Consider the following 18,212-nt stretch of genomic DNA (forward strand, 5'->3'; position numbering starts at 1 on the left):
ATTGGTGAATATTTATAATTTATTATCTCTATATCTCAGTTTATAAATTAACACAACACAGCATACTAATGGCAAAATGCAAAGCTTCACATAAAAACGAAAGGCAAACAGAAGCTAAACACATGAGAACATATGGGGTACAGAAAATGTATTTATTTCTTATTATCAGTCAGCAGTCTACTTTAAAAAATTTTTGGCAATTACATAAATTTTGGGCCAGAATTTTGAATGAGAGATGCAATTATTCAAACTAGTTTGCATAAATTAAGAAAATCTCATAGGAACTTTAAAAAGTAAAGTTATTAATTTGGTGTCTTGACCTTAGAGAAGGCATGCTGATAATACCTGAATTCATCTCAGAGAATTTAGCAAAGCCAAATACCAGAAACTCTCAGAAACAGGGTTAGTTCTGAGAAGACTGGATCATGGAAGGTGAACCTTAGATAATTCATATATTTCTGAATCTGCCCAAATATGAACCTACACCACATGAAGAGATGATAGAATTTAGCATTGAACTACATAAATTTACTGAACCTAAAACTAATCTTATAATGTGCTTATTTTACTATAACACAAATAAAAATAAATTCAGATTGGAGCAAAAAAAAGATAGTGAATGAGTCTCAAAATATTCTTGAATTTCAAACCTAAATGAATTTAGAACCATGACCTTCAGATATGTAGCTGACATAGAATTAAAGGGACTCTGACAACCTGTTCTTCATCCTTGAGATTTGGTTGGTACATGTTGCCAACAGTCATGCATTTGGAGGGTGATTTACAAAGGCACATTTCAGAAAATCAATGTATTATTTGGAATATTGGAAGAATTGATTTAACACATCTGTGCTTTAAACCACTGTATTTTCCCCACTAAACATACTTTCCTTTTTTCTTTTGTATTTTATGTGTATTATTTTTTCTCTTGCCAAAGTATAAGCTCCCTCAAACCAGGAAAAATAGTCTATAACGTTAGCTCTGGTTCTCTGTGCTCTCCCTTTCCAGAATCTAGATTCTGGGATCTTTGTATATATTAGCTGCTTAATACATATTTGTATGAAGGAACACTAGTAAGTAGAACTCCTGAGATCTAAAATATTTTCTGAAATACATAATTCTTCCTAATTTATTTTTTCAGAGAATAGATTAGTAAGTTGAGTGAATGTAGCTACTAACGTTTTACAGCAATTTTAGAAATGTTATGGAAAATATAACTAACTCTCTTGTATCTGTGTGGAATGTGGTCAACTTCATGAACTGAAATTTATCCAATTAACATTAGTAATTTATTTAACTAAGAAACAGTTGTTGAGTTAGTAATAGGTTCTTAATAGGTACCACTCTAGATTGGATACTGGGTGGGGATGAAATTTAATGTTCATAACTCTCAAGGAGATTATTCTCTAGAACTTTGCTAAATATCCCTATATATTAAGGACTGCTTAGGGTGTATTAACTATTTTTTTTCTTATTTAATTATCATAGCAGTTTATGATCTCCATTTTATAGGTATGGAAACTAACCCTTAAAGATATTAAGTAAATTGCCTTCCAAAATCCAAAATCTCCAGCAAGAGCTGTCTGTTTACCAAATCTGTGCTTGCAAAAATGGCCATTTGACATGATCTTATGGACTCTAGAAATTTAATAAAAATAAATGAGTTTCAAACATACAGTTTGGGAGATTTCACAGAAATGTAGAAATACTTGGATTCTCTTGTAAAAAAGAAAAACAGAAAATATGGCAATAGGAGGCCTACATTCCACATAGCAACAATTGGCTATGACTGAGTAGTAATAACCCATTTTATACTGGCAGTTATCTTTTCAGTCTGATATAGTTTCCCCTGGCTGGCTCCACTTGTTTATGCTATTTGCATTATTCTTACAGGCATTTAAGTTTGAGATCTCTGCATTCTTCCATGTTTTTTACATGCTAATTTATTCTATTTAAGAAACAAACACACTGGGATCTAATTTAAGGATAAGATGGAAAATTAAAATAGTGGCTTTGTTACTGATAGAGCTATTAAAAGATCAGGTCTGGGTCTAGAGCAACAGTGGGCTTGCCATTCCAGAGCTATAATATTAGCCTTACCCATGATGTAGAAAAAAGACAGATTAATGTAAAAAGGAACCAAATAAAATTTCTCTAAGTTAAAAACTAGGTTTTTAAACATAAAAACTACATGGATAGTTCTAGACATAGCTGAAGAGAAAGTTAGTGACTTGGATGTTAGATTTGAAGGAATCACCCAAAATGATTACTAGAGAGGTAAATAGATAAATAATATGAAAGATCATTTAAGAGATATGTAATGAAGGTCCACTACATTTCAGAGGAGTTTCATATAGAGCAAAGGGGAAAAATAGAGAGAGAAAACATTCACGGTAATAAGTTCTGAATATTTTCCATGAAAGAACATGCAAATCCATAATTTCTAGACACAGTGAATCCAAAAGATGATAAATAAAAGCAAGTCCACTCTAAGACATATAGTGGTGAAACTGTATAATATCAAAGACAAAGAGAATATCTTAAATGCAAACAGAAAAGACCGATGACTTGCTGGGTGACAAGTTTTTCTCAGAAGTCAGTAGACTAATGTCTTTAAAGAACTTAGGGAAATTAATTTCTGTCTCTATTTCTATGCCCAGCCAGATTATCATTCAAGCATAAGGGCAAAATAAAGAGAGTTTCAGACAAGAAAGACTTAGACTTAGTACATTTATAACTCACAGACACATTCTAAAAGAATTTTAAAATAATACATTTTAGTAAGAAGAAAATCAAACACAGAAAGAGGGAATAGGAATAATAAAAGTAGTGATGATTACAACAATTAAGAAATATATGTGTATATAATTACATAATATAAACATACAAATATATTGGCAATCAAGTCAGAAGCAAACCTATTTTTGAAGGATAGGAGGTTAAATAAATTAGGAACTAAGTGATAGATAATAATGTGAAAGATGGAAGGAGATTATTGCATTCAAAGTTTTTCAAGTTCCTGGTAATGTTTGCAAGAGGTTAGGTCTATTTTTAAAGATGGATTTTGAATAAAAAGGTGTGATAAATATTTAAGGGAGTGATAGACAAAAATATTTAACAACTAATATGGTCTGAACAAGAGCTAATTATAAAGGGTAACTGACCAATAATATTGGCCCTGATTCAAGGGTAGCCATTAAAATAATGGAAATTAATGCATAGTATCAAAAAATGCAGTTGAATAAAAGATAATAGAGAATTTAAAAATCAGTCCCATAAAAACTAAAAACTGAGTCTAGAAAAATTAAGTGACTTGTCCCAGGTTGCACTGTGAGCCAGATGGAATTAGGACCAAGCTGGGATTTTTAATTAAGCTGGATATTGTTCTTTTGTGGTATTTTGTCCCACAAATTCAATTTTCAAATCAATATTTTGAATGCATTTACTGTATTTACTTTATTTGAGTATTTATATGCTATTGTTTTTATTAATGATTCATACTTTAGTGTTTTTAAATGTCTCCTCTTATGTTTTATAAAGTATTGTAAATATGTGCATTTCTAAGTGATAATGTGCTTTAAAGATGTCACCTACAACTTAAATACTTTTAAAATGTGTGTATACTTTGTCAAACTGAAAATATATAAGATGGAAAAGAATTTCTGCTTCTATTAAAATTATTTAAATATTAAATCATTTAAATGTTTGAAAATGTACATTATTTTTTAAATGTAAGAATTTGTTTTCTGTATTTATACGCATAATTTATTTCTAACATTTCAGTTTTCCTGAGGAAAATAGTCATTGTAAAATTATCTTTCTTTGTAACATGATTTCAAAAGGTAAAATATGATTTTTTAAATTAAATGATTTTTGATATCCAGAGCAACAAGTTGAACACTTTAAAAAGACAGCAATAGGCAGTCTAGGAATGATTTTCTGACTTTAGCAGCTTTTCTTTATCTTGCATTTATTCCTTAATCTTGAATACTTCAGAAGTAGTGTAAGTTAGTCTCCCTTTTCAATAGAAAAAGAAACAATAAAAATGAATCTTTAAGATTCCATTAAAATTATTTGATAATACATTGGAGAATTGTCGTTAAAGTTTGATAATGGTTTAAATTTGGTTTGTGTGTTATTCTTGGAGATTTTAGCTATAGAAATTTTAAAGTCCAGTTAAGTCACATTAAATCATTAAAAATTGAATTCCTGCTAACTAATAAAACAAACACTTTTGAAGACCTACTGAAAGTTTACTGTTTTAACCACTATTTTATAATAGGTGATTGATACAATATTGAATAGCATTTCCTTGAACATCATGCGATATATCTTACACAGAAGTGAAAATAAGAAAGAAATCCAGTAGAGTTGTCCCAGGAGAGAAAAAAAAAAAAAAATTCTGGGTCAGAACTATAGGGACTACATTAGACCAAAGTTGGCTATTACCTACAGAGGGACTTGATAGAAAATAGTTTCTTTTCTTATGAGTCAGCCTAGCTTTAGAGAAAAGAAACATTGTTATGGGATGACTATAAATAACAAGGGGCCAGAGAGAAAAGGTGCTAAATATCTTCCAGCACAAAAATAAAGGATTAAGTTGTGCAGGCACAGGAGATTAAGCCTAAAGCTACTGGAATTATGTTTATTAAATTCCTGAAACCCTGGGGGCTGTTTAGTTTAAGTACTTTTTCCCTAAGTTTCACACCCTTTGTACAAGTGTACAGTGAATTATGCATTTCCTCTGGAAAAATAAAGAGAAGTCTAACCTACTCATAAAAACTTCCAGAGATGATTAGCCCCTTCTCCTAGCCACCACCATGCATTCCCTCCATCACCCTGCACATGTCTGACAGGACAATAGGCACAGCTGCAACAGTCAACAATAATGTGCTCCAGGGGTGCGGGCTCTGGTCTGGCCCTGGGTCACCTTTGAGGATGATGTCATGTCATCATGCTCCATTATATCTGGTTATTAATCCTCCTCTTTAGGCTTGTCAAAGAGAGGCTGCAGAGCTTTTGCAAGGCAGAGCCAGCATTTTGGAAGAAGGTTGTGTTAGTGACACAGATGACATTGAAACTAGGACATTATAAAAATTAGTTTACAGTGAAAATCATTCTTTGTCAGGAGTCTGGGTCAGACAGAAGATGATTCATCGGCACACAGACCACCCTTGGCCATAAAGCAGAGCGTATTGCTTGCTTGACACTAGGAAGAGTTTTATTTAAATGGATCGCCAAGATGTTATTTTTGGATCTGGTCAGAATCCCATTGAAATTGAATTTTAAGACATCTTTATGTTCTACTTGATTTCCTCAATTATCGAGCTTTACCTCTGGTATCAACTATTTTTGATTACATTTTCACCCTATAAGTTTGCCAGAAAAATTCATGCTGGTTATTATTATTTTTATGGGTTTATATACACAAATATGAAACATACAAAATAGGTTAGAATTTATTAACATGAAACATTTAGTATGCAAAGAGATAGGGCATTATAAAGTTATATGTCATAAGCATATTGAATGTGCCCAATTGCTTTTAAATGTCTAAAGTATAACCATTATGTGCTATTATAGGGATTATAAACTATATTGAAGTAATATATTTAAGCATCCAAAAATCAGAGTAAATAAAAATAATTCTGCTCATTGGCTTACAGTTAGGAAGGAATGAGAGTAATAACAATAAAATAATAATGTGCAGGGAAAGACAAATACATCCTGCAGCAGCCTGAGCTGCAGCAGTCCCTGATTCAAGAGAGGGAGCCGGAGGCTTCCAAGTCGTAAAATGAATATTTGTCTGCCAAAGAAAGGCTGCACACGTCTTTTTCCCTCTCTTGCCCTCCAGGGGCCTAGTCTGACCTCCCTTTGTCCCCGTTGAGAGGGAGAACAGAAGGTATGAATATGGCTAAGAATATTTTGCTCCAGGAACCTGTGACTCTGGGAGTAGTGCAGCACCAACATCTCATGAGAGTAATTTAGCTCCTGGATAACAGTGACCTTGCCGAGCGGGATCTGGGATGAACATCTGACTTGGGCCTTACCTTGGGGGTTGGTCTCATTAGGAGATGAAGTGACGTATGATTTCAAGTCTTATCACTTAACAAATGAGAAAACCAAGAAATAGACATGTGAAATGCTAATTTATTCCACTTCAATTTTTCCTAGAGTTTATTCACTTGAAACCTAGGGACACAATTTTCCATGCTGGCAACTATAGACTTGTTTCCTGAGGAACACATGATAGATGCAAGTATTCTAGGACAATGGTCTTTGCTTGCTGTCTTATCCCAGGCTCTCTGCCATACTCATCTGAGTACTGACATGTGCTATTTCAACTTGTAGTCTCAGGAGGGTGGGCAGTGGAGGACAGGAGTCCAGTGGGTGGGGCAGGTTAGTGCTTGGAAGAGTGGATCAAGGCAGAGAATGCCTCCTTGTCAGTCCTCGTTAGGAACGGTCATAGCCAGTGCAGCAGAAAATCAAGCTCATTATGTAAAAACATTTTTTCTTATGGCAAGACGTATGAAAATCTTAAAGGTCAAGCTGTATGCTAGAAATTGTTGAGAAGCTTTGAAGCATTTTCTAACTGAATCATGAATTATAGTGTATGTTAAAATGATTATGTTTAAAAATAGGACACATACATAGTTGAAAGTGACTTTGAAAATTCCCCTTATCTATGTACACTTGCAATTTTAGACATGCATCTATTAATTTTTATACATATCTTAAATAAATGTATTTTAGGATAGTTTCCGATTTGTGGAAAAATTGCAAAGCTAGTACAGAGAGCTTGTTTTCACATACCTCAGCCCCAATTTCCCCTAATATTAACCTCTTAAATTATTATTATATTTGTCATATGTGATACATTATTATTGAAATATTATTAACTAAAGTATTACTTTATTTAGATTTCCTTGGCTTTTACCTATTATTTTTTTCTTCTCTTTTAGGAACCCATCCAGTAGAATGATGTTACATTTAAGTTGTTTGCTCTTCAGCTCCTCTTGGCTGTGATGGTTTCTCAGACGTTCCCTGCTTTTGATGACCTTGGAAATTTGAGAAGTACTGTTCAGCCATTTTGTAAAATATCCTTCAGTTGGGATTCATCTGATGTTAATCTCGTGTTAGACTGGGGTTATGAATTTTTGGAAGACCACAGCAGTAAAGTGACATTCTTGTCATATCAATTGTTAAGACTATTGAAATGATTCATCACTGTTGGTGTTGATGCTAATCACCTGGCTGAGGTGGTGTTAGTCAGCTTCCCCCACTGTAAATTTGCTCTTCCGCCCTGTTCTTTGTGTATGTACTCTCTGGAAGGAAGTTGCTCTACTGCCCCATGTTTCAGGAGTGGAGAGTTATGCTTCTTCTCCATGAGGGCAAAGTATCTACATGAATTGTTCAGCACTCTTCTGCATGAGGGATTTGTCTATTCTGCACATTTATTTACTCAAACATTTATTTATCTCAATATAGACTCATGTATTTTTATTTTATGCTTTGGTTTTTAATCCAATACTATTTCATTTATTTTGCTGCTCCAGTTGTTGCAGTTTTGACCATTGGGAGCTCTTTCAATTGGCTCCTGGATCCTGCTGATGTATTCCCACTATTGCGGGTTTTTTGAGAACTTCCTTACTTTCTGGCAGTACAAAATGCTGAAGACTAGTATTAGACATTTCTTCAAGGAGTTTTTGATTTTTCAGATTGAAGAATGGTATTTGAATCTAAGATTTGGGTAAACTGTGCTTGTTGCTCTTGAGCGTCATTGTGACTAGGTCCTCTCAGCTTACAGGCAAAGGAAATAACATGGTTATATACAACCCATGTTGATGCATATATCTTTAAGTATTTTTGTATGTAACCATCATCACCATCTGCATCCATATAAGCTAAACATGAATTCATATTGAGGTCTCCAACTTTAACCCATTACTACATGGTTCATTTGAGCCTTTTCCCTTTGCTTGACTGTAAATTGTCACCTCACTAATGAGAAAACTGTCTTCTACCATTCACCATTTGTTTATTTAATTGTTTAATTTATGTACATACATATAATGTTTTTGGGAGTATTAATTCATACGCTTATGGAGAATAACATTATCGACTACAGCACATTGTTTGCGTACAGTCCCTTTTGTCTTTGATCTTACACACGTGACTCATTTCCAAAGTCATTTAGGTGACCTCCTTCCTATTCCATGAGCTCCTCCAGTGAATCTGATTTGTAATACAGTGAAATTCTTTTGTCACATTCTGCATGCCATCTTTTTATTGTCATGCTCCTAAATGATTTTTAAACCATTGCTTACATTAAAGTTCATGTTTTGAGCTTCCTAAAACATGTCTTGTATTACTCTTCCCAAACTCAACCCCTGGCAATCTCTGTTTATTCATTCTCTATTGTGTTTTCTTTCCCAGAATAGCATATAAATCACATAGTATGTAGACTTTTCAGACTGACTTCTTTCGCTTAACAATATGAAATTAAGATTCATTCATGTCTTAGTGTGGCTTGATATCTCATTCCTTTACATTGCTAAACAACATTTCATTATATGGATGTACCAGAGTTTGCTTATACATTTACCTTTTGAAGAATATCTTGGTTGCTTCCATTTTTTTGGTCAATTATGGAATAAAGCCGGCAAAATCAGTCATATGTAGGTTTTTATGTGGACATAAGCTTTCAAATTTATTGTGTAAACACCAAGGGGTATAAAGACATAGTAAGAGTATGCTTATCTTTGTAGGAAACTAGCAAACTCTCTTCCAAAAAGTGGCTGCACTGTTTTGCATTCCTACCAGGAAATGAATGAGAGCTCCTTTTGTTTTGCATCTTCATCTTTGATTGACATCGCCAGTTTCCTGGATCCTATATTCATTTATTCTGTATCAAGCGGCAGACAGTGGTATCCCATTGTTGCCATGATTTGTATTTTCCTAATGATAAATGATGTGGACCACCCTTTCTTATTCTTTTCTGCCATCTCTATATCCTTTCCCAGAAGGTATCTGTTTAGATCCTTTGCCTGTTGATCTTCAATTGGGTGGGTTGTTCTGTTTTTGAGCCCTGAGTGTTCTTTATATATTCAAGTACAATTCTTCCATTACATGAGTGTTTTGTAAAAATTTATAAAATATATCGTCTCTTTCCTCATGCTCCCAATACTATCCGTCAGAGTAGAAGTTTTTATTTTAATAAAGTCCAACCTATTAATCTTACATTTCATGCATTGTACTTTCAGTGCTGTACCCAAAAACTCACCACCAAATCCAAGGTCACTTAGATTTTTGCCCATGTTTTCTCCCAGAAGTTTAACAGTCTTGCATTTTACATTTATGTCTGTGATCCACCCTGAGTCAATTATGGTGAAATGTATAATAAAATCTGTGTCAATGTTAAGTGTTTCAAATAGAGATGCCCCTTGTTCCTGCATCATTTTGAAAAGACTATCTTCCTCCATTGAATTATCCCTTGTCAAAGATCATTTGACTATATTTGTGTGGGTCTCTTCATAGGCACTCCATTTTATCTGATCTATGCATCTATTGTTCACCAGTACCACACAGTCTTGAATTACTGTGCTTTAATAGTAAGACTTAAAATCAGATACTGAGTCCTCTGACTTTGCTTTTCTTCGGTATTATAGTATTCCATGCTTTTTGCATTTCATATAAACATTTGAATCAGGTTGCCAGTAGCTACTAAACAGCTTGCAATTTGACTGCAATTGCTTTGACTCTACAGATAGTTTCTCAAGAATGGACATGTTTACAATATTGAGTCTTCCTGTCTATGAACATGGAATATATTTCTATTTATAGTGGTCTTCTGACATTTCTTTCATCAGTGTTTTGTAGTTTATTGCATACAGATCCTATACAGATTTTGTTAGATTTTTATACCAAATACTTCATTATTGTGTGATCTCATAGCATTTCCTAAAAGTTTCATTTCTAATTGCTCATTGATGCTGCATAGAAAACATATATAGAAATATACAGTCTACATATATTCAATACAGAGAAAAGCAATTGATTCTGGTGATTTACCTCATATGCTGAAATCTTGCTAGATTTGCTTATTAGTTACAGGAGGGTTTTTAAAATATAATTTTTCACAAAGACAATTAGGTCATGTGTAAACAAAGACATTTCTATTTCTTCCTTCCCAAACTATATACTTGAAATTTCTCTCTCTTGTTTTATTCTACTAGCTCAGACTTCTAGTACAATGTTGAATTGGAATTGTGAGAAAGGACATCTTTGTCTTGCTCTTGATCTTAGGGGAAAAGTATCCAATCTGTCATCATTAGGTATAATGTTACGTGTAGGTTTTTGTAGATGTTTTCTATTAAGTGAGGAAACTTCCTCTCTGTTTTTTCTGTGAATGTTTATCAAGTGCCTTCTTGGTGTCTATTAATATAATCATGTATATATATATTTTTAGTTTGTTGACATGGTGGATTATTTTGATTGAATTTATAATGTTGAATCAGTCTGGCATATTTACATTAAATTCTGTTTGGTTGTGTTTATAATTCTTTTTGAATTTTATTTGCTTGTATTTTGTTGAGGATTTTGAATATATCTGTATATTAGTTTTTAAAATTGCTGCTCTATCAAAGTATCACAGACTTAGTAGCTTAAAACAACACAAATTAATTTTCTTACACTTCCAGAGGTTAGAAATCTGAAATGACTTGGGCTAACTGAAGATATTGGCAGGGCTGGTTGCTTCTGAGGTCTACAGAAAAGAATTCAATTCTTGTCTCTAGTTTTGGAGGCTGAAGGTATTCCCTGGTTTACAGTCAAACAACTTTAAGATCTGTTTCCTGTGTAACGTAAGCTTTTGCTGTAGTCAATTTCCCTCTACCTTTCTCTTAAAATGGCTTCTGTGATTACATCAGGCCTACCTGGCTAATCCAAGATAAACTCTCAAGGTTCTTAATTACATCTAAAAAGTCCTTTTTACCATGTAAGGTAGCATAAGCTCAGGTTCTAGATATTAGAATTTGGAGGGTCAGGAATCATTATTCAGTTTATTACCATATTTATGAAATACATTGAACTATAGTATCCTTCTTTGGCAATGTCTTTGTCTTTTTTGATTTTAGGATAATATTGACCTTATAGAATGAGTTAGAAAGTCCTCCATCTACTTCTATTTTCTGGAAGAAATAATTGGTTTTATTTCTTAAATATTTGGAATAATAATCAGAGAGCCCATCTGGATATGATGCTTCCTTTTTTGGAACGAATTAATGATTCAGTCTTTAAGAGATATAGAGCTATTCAGGCTATGTGTTTTTCTTTGTACAAGTTTTGATAGTTTGTATCTTCAAGGAAATGGCCTTTTTTATCTAAATTGTCAAGATTGTGAGTGTAGAGTTGTCCGTAGTATTCCTTTATTATTATGTTTGTGGGATCAATATTGTTAATTTATTTCTTCTTTGATATTGTTAATTTATTTCTTCTCTTTTTTCATATCTGGACTAGTTAGAAATTTATCAATTTTAATAATCTTTTAAAAAGTCAGCTTTTGGATTCATTAATTTTCTCTATTTTCTTGGTTTTGATTTTATCAATTTTTACTCTAATTTTAAATTTCTTTTCTTCTGTTTGCTTTAGGCTTAAATAGCTTTTCTTTCTTTAGTTTTCTAAAGAAGAAACTTACTGACTTTGGTTTTTTCTGATCATACATTCAGTGCTACAAATTTTTCTCTTTGTAATGCTTTTGTCACTTCCCATAGATTTTAATAAGCTGTACACTTCTCTTTAGTTAGCTCAAATATTTTTTAATGTCTTGAGATCTATTCTTTGGCTCGTGATGGGTTATTTAAATGTGTGATCTATAATTACAGATACATAGAAGTTTCCATCTATTTTTGTAATTGATTTACAGTTCAATTAATTCCACTGTGGTCTGTGGATATACCTTGTATAATTTATACTTTTATACCCTTTAAGTGTAAGATGTGTTTTGGACTCAGTATGTGAATGATGTTTGTAAAAGTTCTATCTATGCTTGAGAAGAATAAGTATTCCATTATGATTGGAAAAAGATTCTAAAAATGTCTGTGAGATCAAGTTGATTGATAACACTGTTCATATCATCTATATCCTTACTAATTTTTGCTTGCTATCTTTCAATGACTTTAAAAAGGAATGTGGTGTATAGTGTATGATTTCCAACTATAGTAGTGGATTTATCTATTTCTCCTAGCAGTTCTATCAGTTTTTACTTTATATATTTTAACACCCTGATGTTAATTACATACACATTTAGAATTGTTACATCTTTTTGGAGTATTGTTTCCTTTATCATTATGTAATGTCTCCCTTTATTACTGATAGCCTTCCTCGTTTTGAATTCTGCTTTTTCTGAAATAAATATGGTTACTCCAGATTCTTTTGGTATGTGTTATTTTTCTATCCCTTTATTACTAGCCTATTTGAGTCTTTTAAAAAACACGTTTCTTGTGGACAACATATAGTGGGTCTCATTTTCTTACTGACTCTGATAATTTCTGTCATTAGATTGTTCTATTTATGAGTGATAAAGTGATTATTCCTATAGTTATTTGTAACTAACAAAGTATTTTGTTTTCTAATTTCTCACTTTTTTCTTTCTCTTGTTTTAATTGAGCATTTTATATAACTCTGTCTTATCTCCATTATTCATGTGTAAATTATACTTTTTAATACAGATTTTTAAAGTGCTTGTCTTAGTTACAATACACATTTTGAAGGAATGTAAGTTCCATCTCTTGTTATATTACCTTCATTCATTTTATTTATCCCTATACTATATTTACAAAAACATTTTTACTATTGCTGTCCTAAACAATGTTTATATTTTAAATCAATTAAGAACAAGAAAAATAAATGTTTTATCTTCATTTTATCTTTATCCAATGCTTTTCCTTTTTTAATGTATAGATCCAAGTTTCTCGTATACATTATTTTTCTTCAGTTTAAAAATAACTTTTAACATTTCTTGTAGTACAGGTATATTGACAATAAATTCCCTCAATTGTGTTTCTGAAGTCATTATTCCTGCCTCAGTTGTTTTTTTTTTTTTGTTTTTTTTTTTTGTTTTTTTTTTTTTTTTTTTTTTTTTTTCTTTTGAGACTGAATTTTGTTCTGTTGCCTAGGCTGGAGTGCAGTGGTGTAATCTTGGTTCACTGCAACCTCCATCCCCTGGGTTCAAGTGATTCTCCTGCCTCAGCCTTCCAAGGAGCTGAGAGTACAGCTGCCTGCCACCATGCCTGGCTAATTTTTGTATTTTTATTATATATGAGTTTCACCATGTTGATCTCAAACTTCTAACATCAGGTGCTTTGAACTTCTAACCTCACCTGCCTTGGCCTCCCAAAGTGCTAGAATTATAGGCATGAGGCACTGTGCCCAGCCTTCTGCTTCAGTTTGGAAGAATAATTTCATTGAATCTAGAATTCTAGATTAGTGAATTTTTTTTTTCTTTTAACTCTTTAAAGTATGTGACTCTTCTCTCTTCTGGCTTCTATGGTTTCTAGTTAAAAGTCTGTAATTCTTTTTTTTTTTTTTTTTTTTTTGAGACGGAGTCTTGCTTTGTCGCCAGGTGCCAGGCTGGAGTGCAGAGGCACAATCTTGGCTCACTGCAACCTCTGCCTCCCAGGTTCAAGCAATTCTCCTGCCTCAGCTTCCCGAGTAGCTGGGACTATAGGCACGTGCCACCACGCCCAGCTAATATATATATATTAGCTAATATACATATTATACTATATATAGTATATAGTATATATATATATATATATATATATATATTTAGTAGAGACGGGGTTTCTCCGTGTTGGCCAGGGTAGTCTCAAGCTCTTGACCTTATGATCCTCCCACTTCTGCCTCCCAAAGTGCTGGAAAAAAGTCTGTAATTCTTATCCTTGCTCTTTTATAGGTAATTTGCCTTTTTCTCTGGCTTCTTTCAAAACTTTCTCTGTCTTCCATTTTTTTGTAGTTTAAATATAATATGCCTGAGTTTTTATATTATTGTTTTGTTTTAATTTGTAGTTTAAGGTCTATCATTAATCTTGGCAATTTTGCTTCAAATATTTCTCTTACTTTGTTTTCTCTTTCTTTTCCTTCAGAAGTATTCTAACTATGTATTTGTTGTACTTTGTGAAATTATGGATTTTTTTCATTATCTTTCTCTTTACATTTCCCTTTGAATTTTTATTGACCTGTCTTCAAATTCACTGATCCTTTACTTGACAGTGTCCAGTAAAGGACTTGGAGCTTCTTCTAAGTCTGTGGTACTAGGAGGGAGTCAACTGAGGGCATGCTTCACACCGATTACTGTGCTTTAAATTTCCAGCATTCTATTTTGATTCTTCCTTAGAATTTCTATCTCTTCACCGACATAACCACTTGCTTCTGCACACTGTCTATATTTTTTCCTGTTAAGGTTCTTAACAAATTAATTATAATTATTTTAAATCCCCTGTTTGATCATTCCAATATCTGTATCATTTCCCAGGTTGGTTCTGATGATTGCTTTCTCTCCTAAGATTGTGGTTTTTTCTTGCTTTTTGGTATGATTTGTACTTTCTGTTGAAAGTTGGACATGGTGTTTAGCCACTGAGCAACTGAGATCAATAGGCTTTCATTGTGAGGATTTAGAAAATCTGTCTAGGAGTTTGACTGTGTTTAATATGTGCTGTTACCAGAGGTACTAGAGGTTCAAATTTCTCTATTGTGTTTTTTTCTTCTCCCTCCTCAACTTTGGGCTTTCCTAATACTCATTCTCAGAGTAAGTGTGTATCTTGCAGGTCTTTCCGTTGTAATACCTTGTTGTCATATCAAGCCCTATTGGTATAGTGGTAAACTGTGGGGAAGGTGAAAAATTCTATTGTCTTCTGATAATGGCTTGGTGTTCCAATCTATTTCCTTGAAACCCTAACTGTTGGAGTATGTTTCTTCCTTAGGTAAAATAAGGAGGCTATAGGGCCTAAGGTGGAATGAATGCCCTGTCTCTGATTGGGATAAGTCCCAGACAACATCTTTATTACAAAGAAGAGTCTGAGAATATTTCATAATAATTACTCTTCCTCCTACTGCCAGAGCTATGAGTTTACCTTTCAGATCTTTGCAGTGAGGCCCTAGTGGGGTTCTTGGAAGTAAATTCCATCAAAGTGTGGAGCTTCCCCTAAGTCTGTGGTTCCCAGAAGTTGACTACCCTCCATCGATCCAAATTTAATTCGTGAAAATTATCTTTAAGAATTTGTATCAGTTTATGGCTCCAGTGGCTTCTGCTCTGCTTAAGTACATCTCAGTTGCAACATCTCAGGAGGTTGTTGTTCTTCAGATATCAGGATGGTGATCTGTCCTGAAACCTTGGTGGTCTGAGAAGTCCAAGGAAAGTGATGGATTTTCAGATTGCCAGATTTTTTCCTGTTGTATGGACAGTGATGACTTTTATGCTCCTTATATCCTGGCACTGCAATTAGAAATCTTTATCTATTAATTTTGTTTTTGCTATATGTAGTGCATAGCCTCAGTGATACATGTTGGATTTATACCATCATCATTATTTCTATGGTTGTAATTTTTTTCTCATGTTTATTTCTTTGCTCTTGTTGCAAACAGAATATTTACTCATTAGAACTTCCATAAGACTTAATCTCTTTGTTCTGGAAGTCTTTTCAATTGATAGGTAATAATTAGCTAAATAAATTCTAGGCAATGGAGAGACACAAACTGGAATAAGTTTTCTACCCTAGAAGAGTTCAAGGTCTAGTGGTACAAATAGACAAGTACCAGGATAAGTGAATGGGCAGGGTGCCAAGAGAGCAAGAAGGCATACAAGTTAGACTTCAGGTCAGGGAAGGGTTCTGGAAGAAGTTGATGGAATTAAGAGTAGAGCTTAGGTAGGTAAAATGAAGGTTGAGGAAAAGTGGAAAAGAAACATTTAGGTTTGGGAAACACCCGATGGAAGCATGAAGGATCAACAAAGAAGCATGAAAATCACTAGGTACAGTGTGAAGAAGAGTACTGTTTGTGGCGAAGTGTTGGGCTCCATCAAGGCATTGAATTTTATCCTGAAATCTATGTGGGAGCCATTGAAGGCTACTGAGCTGCAGTATGCTTGGCACTGCATTTTATATTGAAAACTGCCTATCAATATAAACCAGACAGGTTCAGGGACCAAGGCCTTCATGGAGAATTCGAGAGGGTCTGAATTAAGACAGTGACAAAGGGATGAAATGAGGAATGAATATATAAGATATTAAGGTGCACATATTGTATATGTGAGGGAAGTGGGAAAAGAAAATGTATAGAGGTTTAGGCAAGTCTCTGGTTTTTGTGATTTCCCAATTTCAGGGATGGGGGATATCATAGTGCCATGCACTGAGATAAAGAATACAAGAGGAGGATCAGGTTTTGTTTGGTAAGTGAGGCAGAGAGGCATGCTATTGCCTTTCTAATGCTATTTCTATATACAAGAGTGTAATAAGAATTTCTTATTTAAGTATTCTAAAATTGACTATAGGGTGAAGAAGAGGTATGAATAGAAATTGCTGCCATCATTCTGACAAATCAAGTTGCAATATATGCTACTCTTGAACAGAAAGTAGAAACCATTATTGTAACTAAGTTCCAAAATTAAATTCAGTGTCTCATTTCAGACCATACCTTCACAGAGAGGTCATGTCCTACTTATCTATGGTAACTCCAGCAAGAACTCCCTTTTGGACAACAACTTATAACTGGACTCAAAGACCTGCTTAAAAGGATAAGAAAATAGGCAATGGAAACAGCCACAGATTAAACATTTTCTTTGATTACTTTCTGACCAATTGAGGGAAATTAGATAAGAAAATTTCTGACTGGCAAAAATGCCAACAAATACACAGGTTTGTGAAAAATCCAGCTAAAACTCTAGAAGAACATCTAATGTAGAAAACCTAGACTTTTTTTTCTGATTAATAAATAGAATTTAAGAACCACATTTCTTTGTAGTCAATGATAGGTACATTTCTTACCCACCAACCTCCCTGGTAACCATCATTGTTAGTAATCTCTCAGCTCCTTTGAAGGCCTATAATATTGTTCATATAGTGTTTAAGCCTTATTCTTTGCTTTATGTTTAGTGTATATATTAGTCTTATTTTCATTTTTAGGCTGTGAGCTTCCTAGGAGAAGGAATGAGTAACACATAATAGGTGTTTAGTACAGAATAATCTTTTTAACAAACATTTACTGACTATTCATGACGTGCTTAAGAAATATGCCTTTAATGGAATGGCATGTTAGTGAGTTGAGTAAGTAAATTTTGATTGTGACTTTTCTAAATAATCAATACCTTCTTTTGAAGGAGATTATATTAAGAATTAAACCAGTTTCTTATTCTTTGATATTGAGAAAATCATTATTTGATTTTGATCCACCAGAGAATGTAGATCTTTTTGTTTTAAAAATAAAGGCATATTTTTGTTGACAAAATGCAAACAGAAGCACAAAATGGGTCATTATAAAGAGATAGAATAAACGTTTAAAAACTTAAGAGTATTGATATTGGAGCACATGAAGTGTAGTGAAAAAGAAAAGTCTCATTCCGATCGATACGCTAACACATAACACAATCAGTTAGGGACATATTTACACTTAAAGTTGTAAGGTTTTTGTAGTATAATGAGAACTTATATGTCTAATATTACTTCATATTTGTCAGCAGTAATGAGCTCCCTTTTACTTGGAGCTACTCCCCCTTAAACATCAGAGGTGTAGGATTTTACTGACATTCATTTTCAGTTATGCATCTGCAGGTTCACCTCTGTTTTGTTTAATCCACAGAATGAATGGAAACCATAAGCTAAGCATATACTGTATCAGTTAAAGGTTTACCAAATGAGTTCCCATGGCTTCCTTTTTTCACTAAATGCATGCCTGCATGCTGGAAAAGGTCTCTGAAGTGGAATGCATCCTGGCCTTTAGGCCTGGGGATACATTATTTCAAGCATATCAGGCTGCTTAGTCTAGTGCCTTTTACATGGGAAAGAGCTAAAGACCTTGTTCCCTCACAAAGATTTTAATAAAAATCTAAATAAAAATGATCCTGTGTTTGGCTTTGTTTTGATTTGGGGGACAGAAACTTTGATATGTTTATTCATTTATATTGTTTTAGCTCCCATAACTAACCACAAGGAAGAAGAAAG

General features: G+C 33.5%; 1 long non-coding RNA gene across 1 annotated transcript in view; it reads left to right on the plus strand.

The window, feature by feature from the left end:
• LOC141580817 (uncharacterized) overlaps nt 1-9,710 on the plus strand; it is a 103,327-nt gene extending 93,617 nt beyond the window's left edge. Inside the window, exon 3 of the long non-coding RNA XR_012513162.1 lies at nt 6,963-9,710. This is a non-coding gene — a long non-coding RNA (uncharacterized LOC141580817). The remainder of the gene's footprint in view (nt 1-6,962) is intronic.
• The last annotated feature ends 8,502 nt before the right edge of the window (nt 9,711-18,212 follow it).

The sequence above is a fragment of the Saimiri boliviensis genome, chromosome 1 (assembly GCF_048565385.1).
Source record: "Saimiri boliviensis isolate mSaiBol1 chromosome 1, mSaiBol1.pri, whole genome shotgun sequence".
Classification (NCBI taxonomy): Eukaryota; Metazoa; Chordata; class Mammalia; order Primates; family Cebidae; genus Saimiri; species Saimiri boliviensis.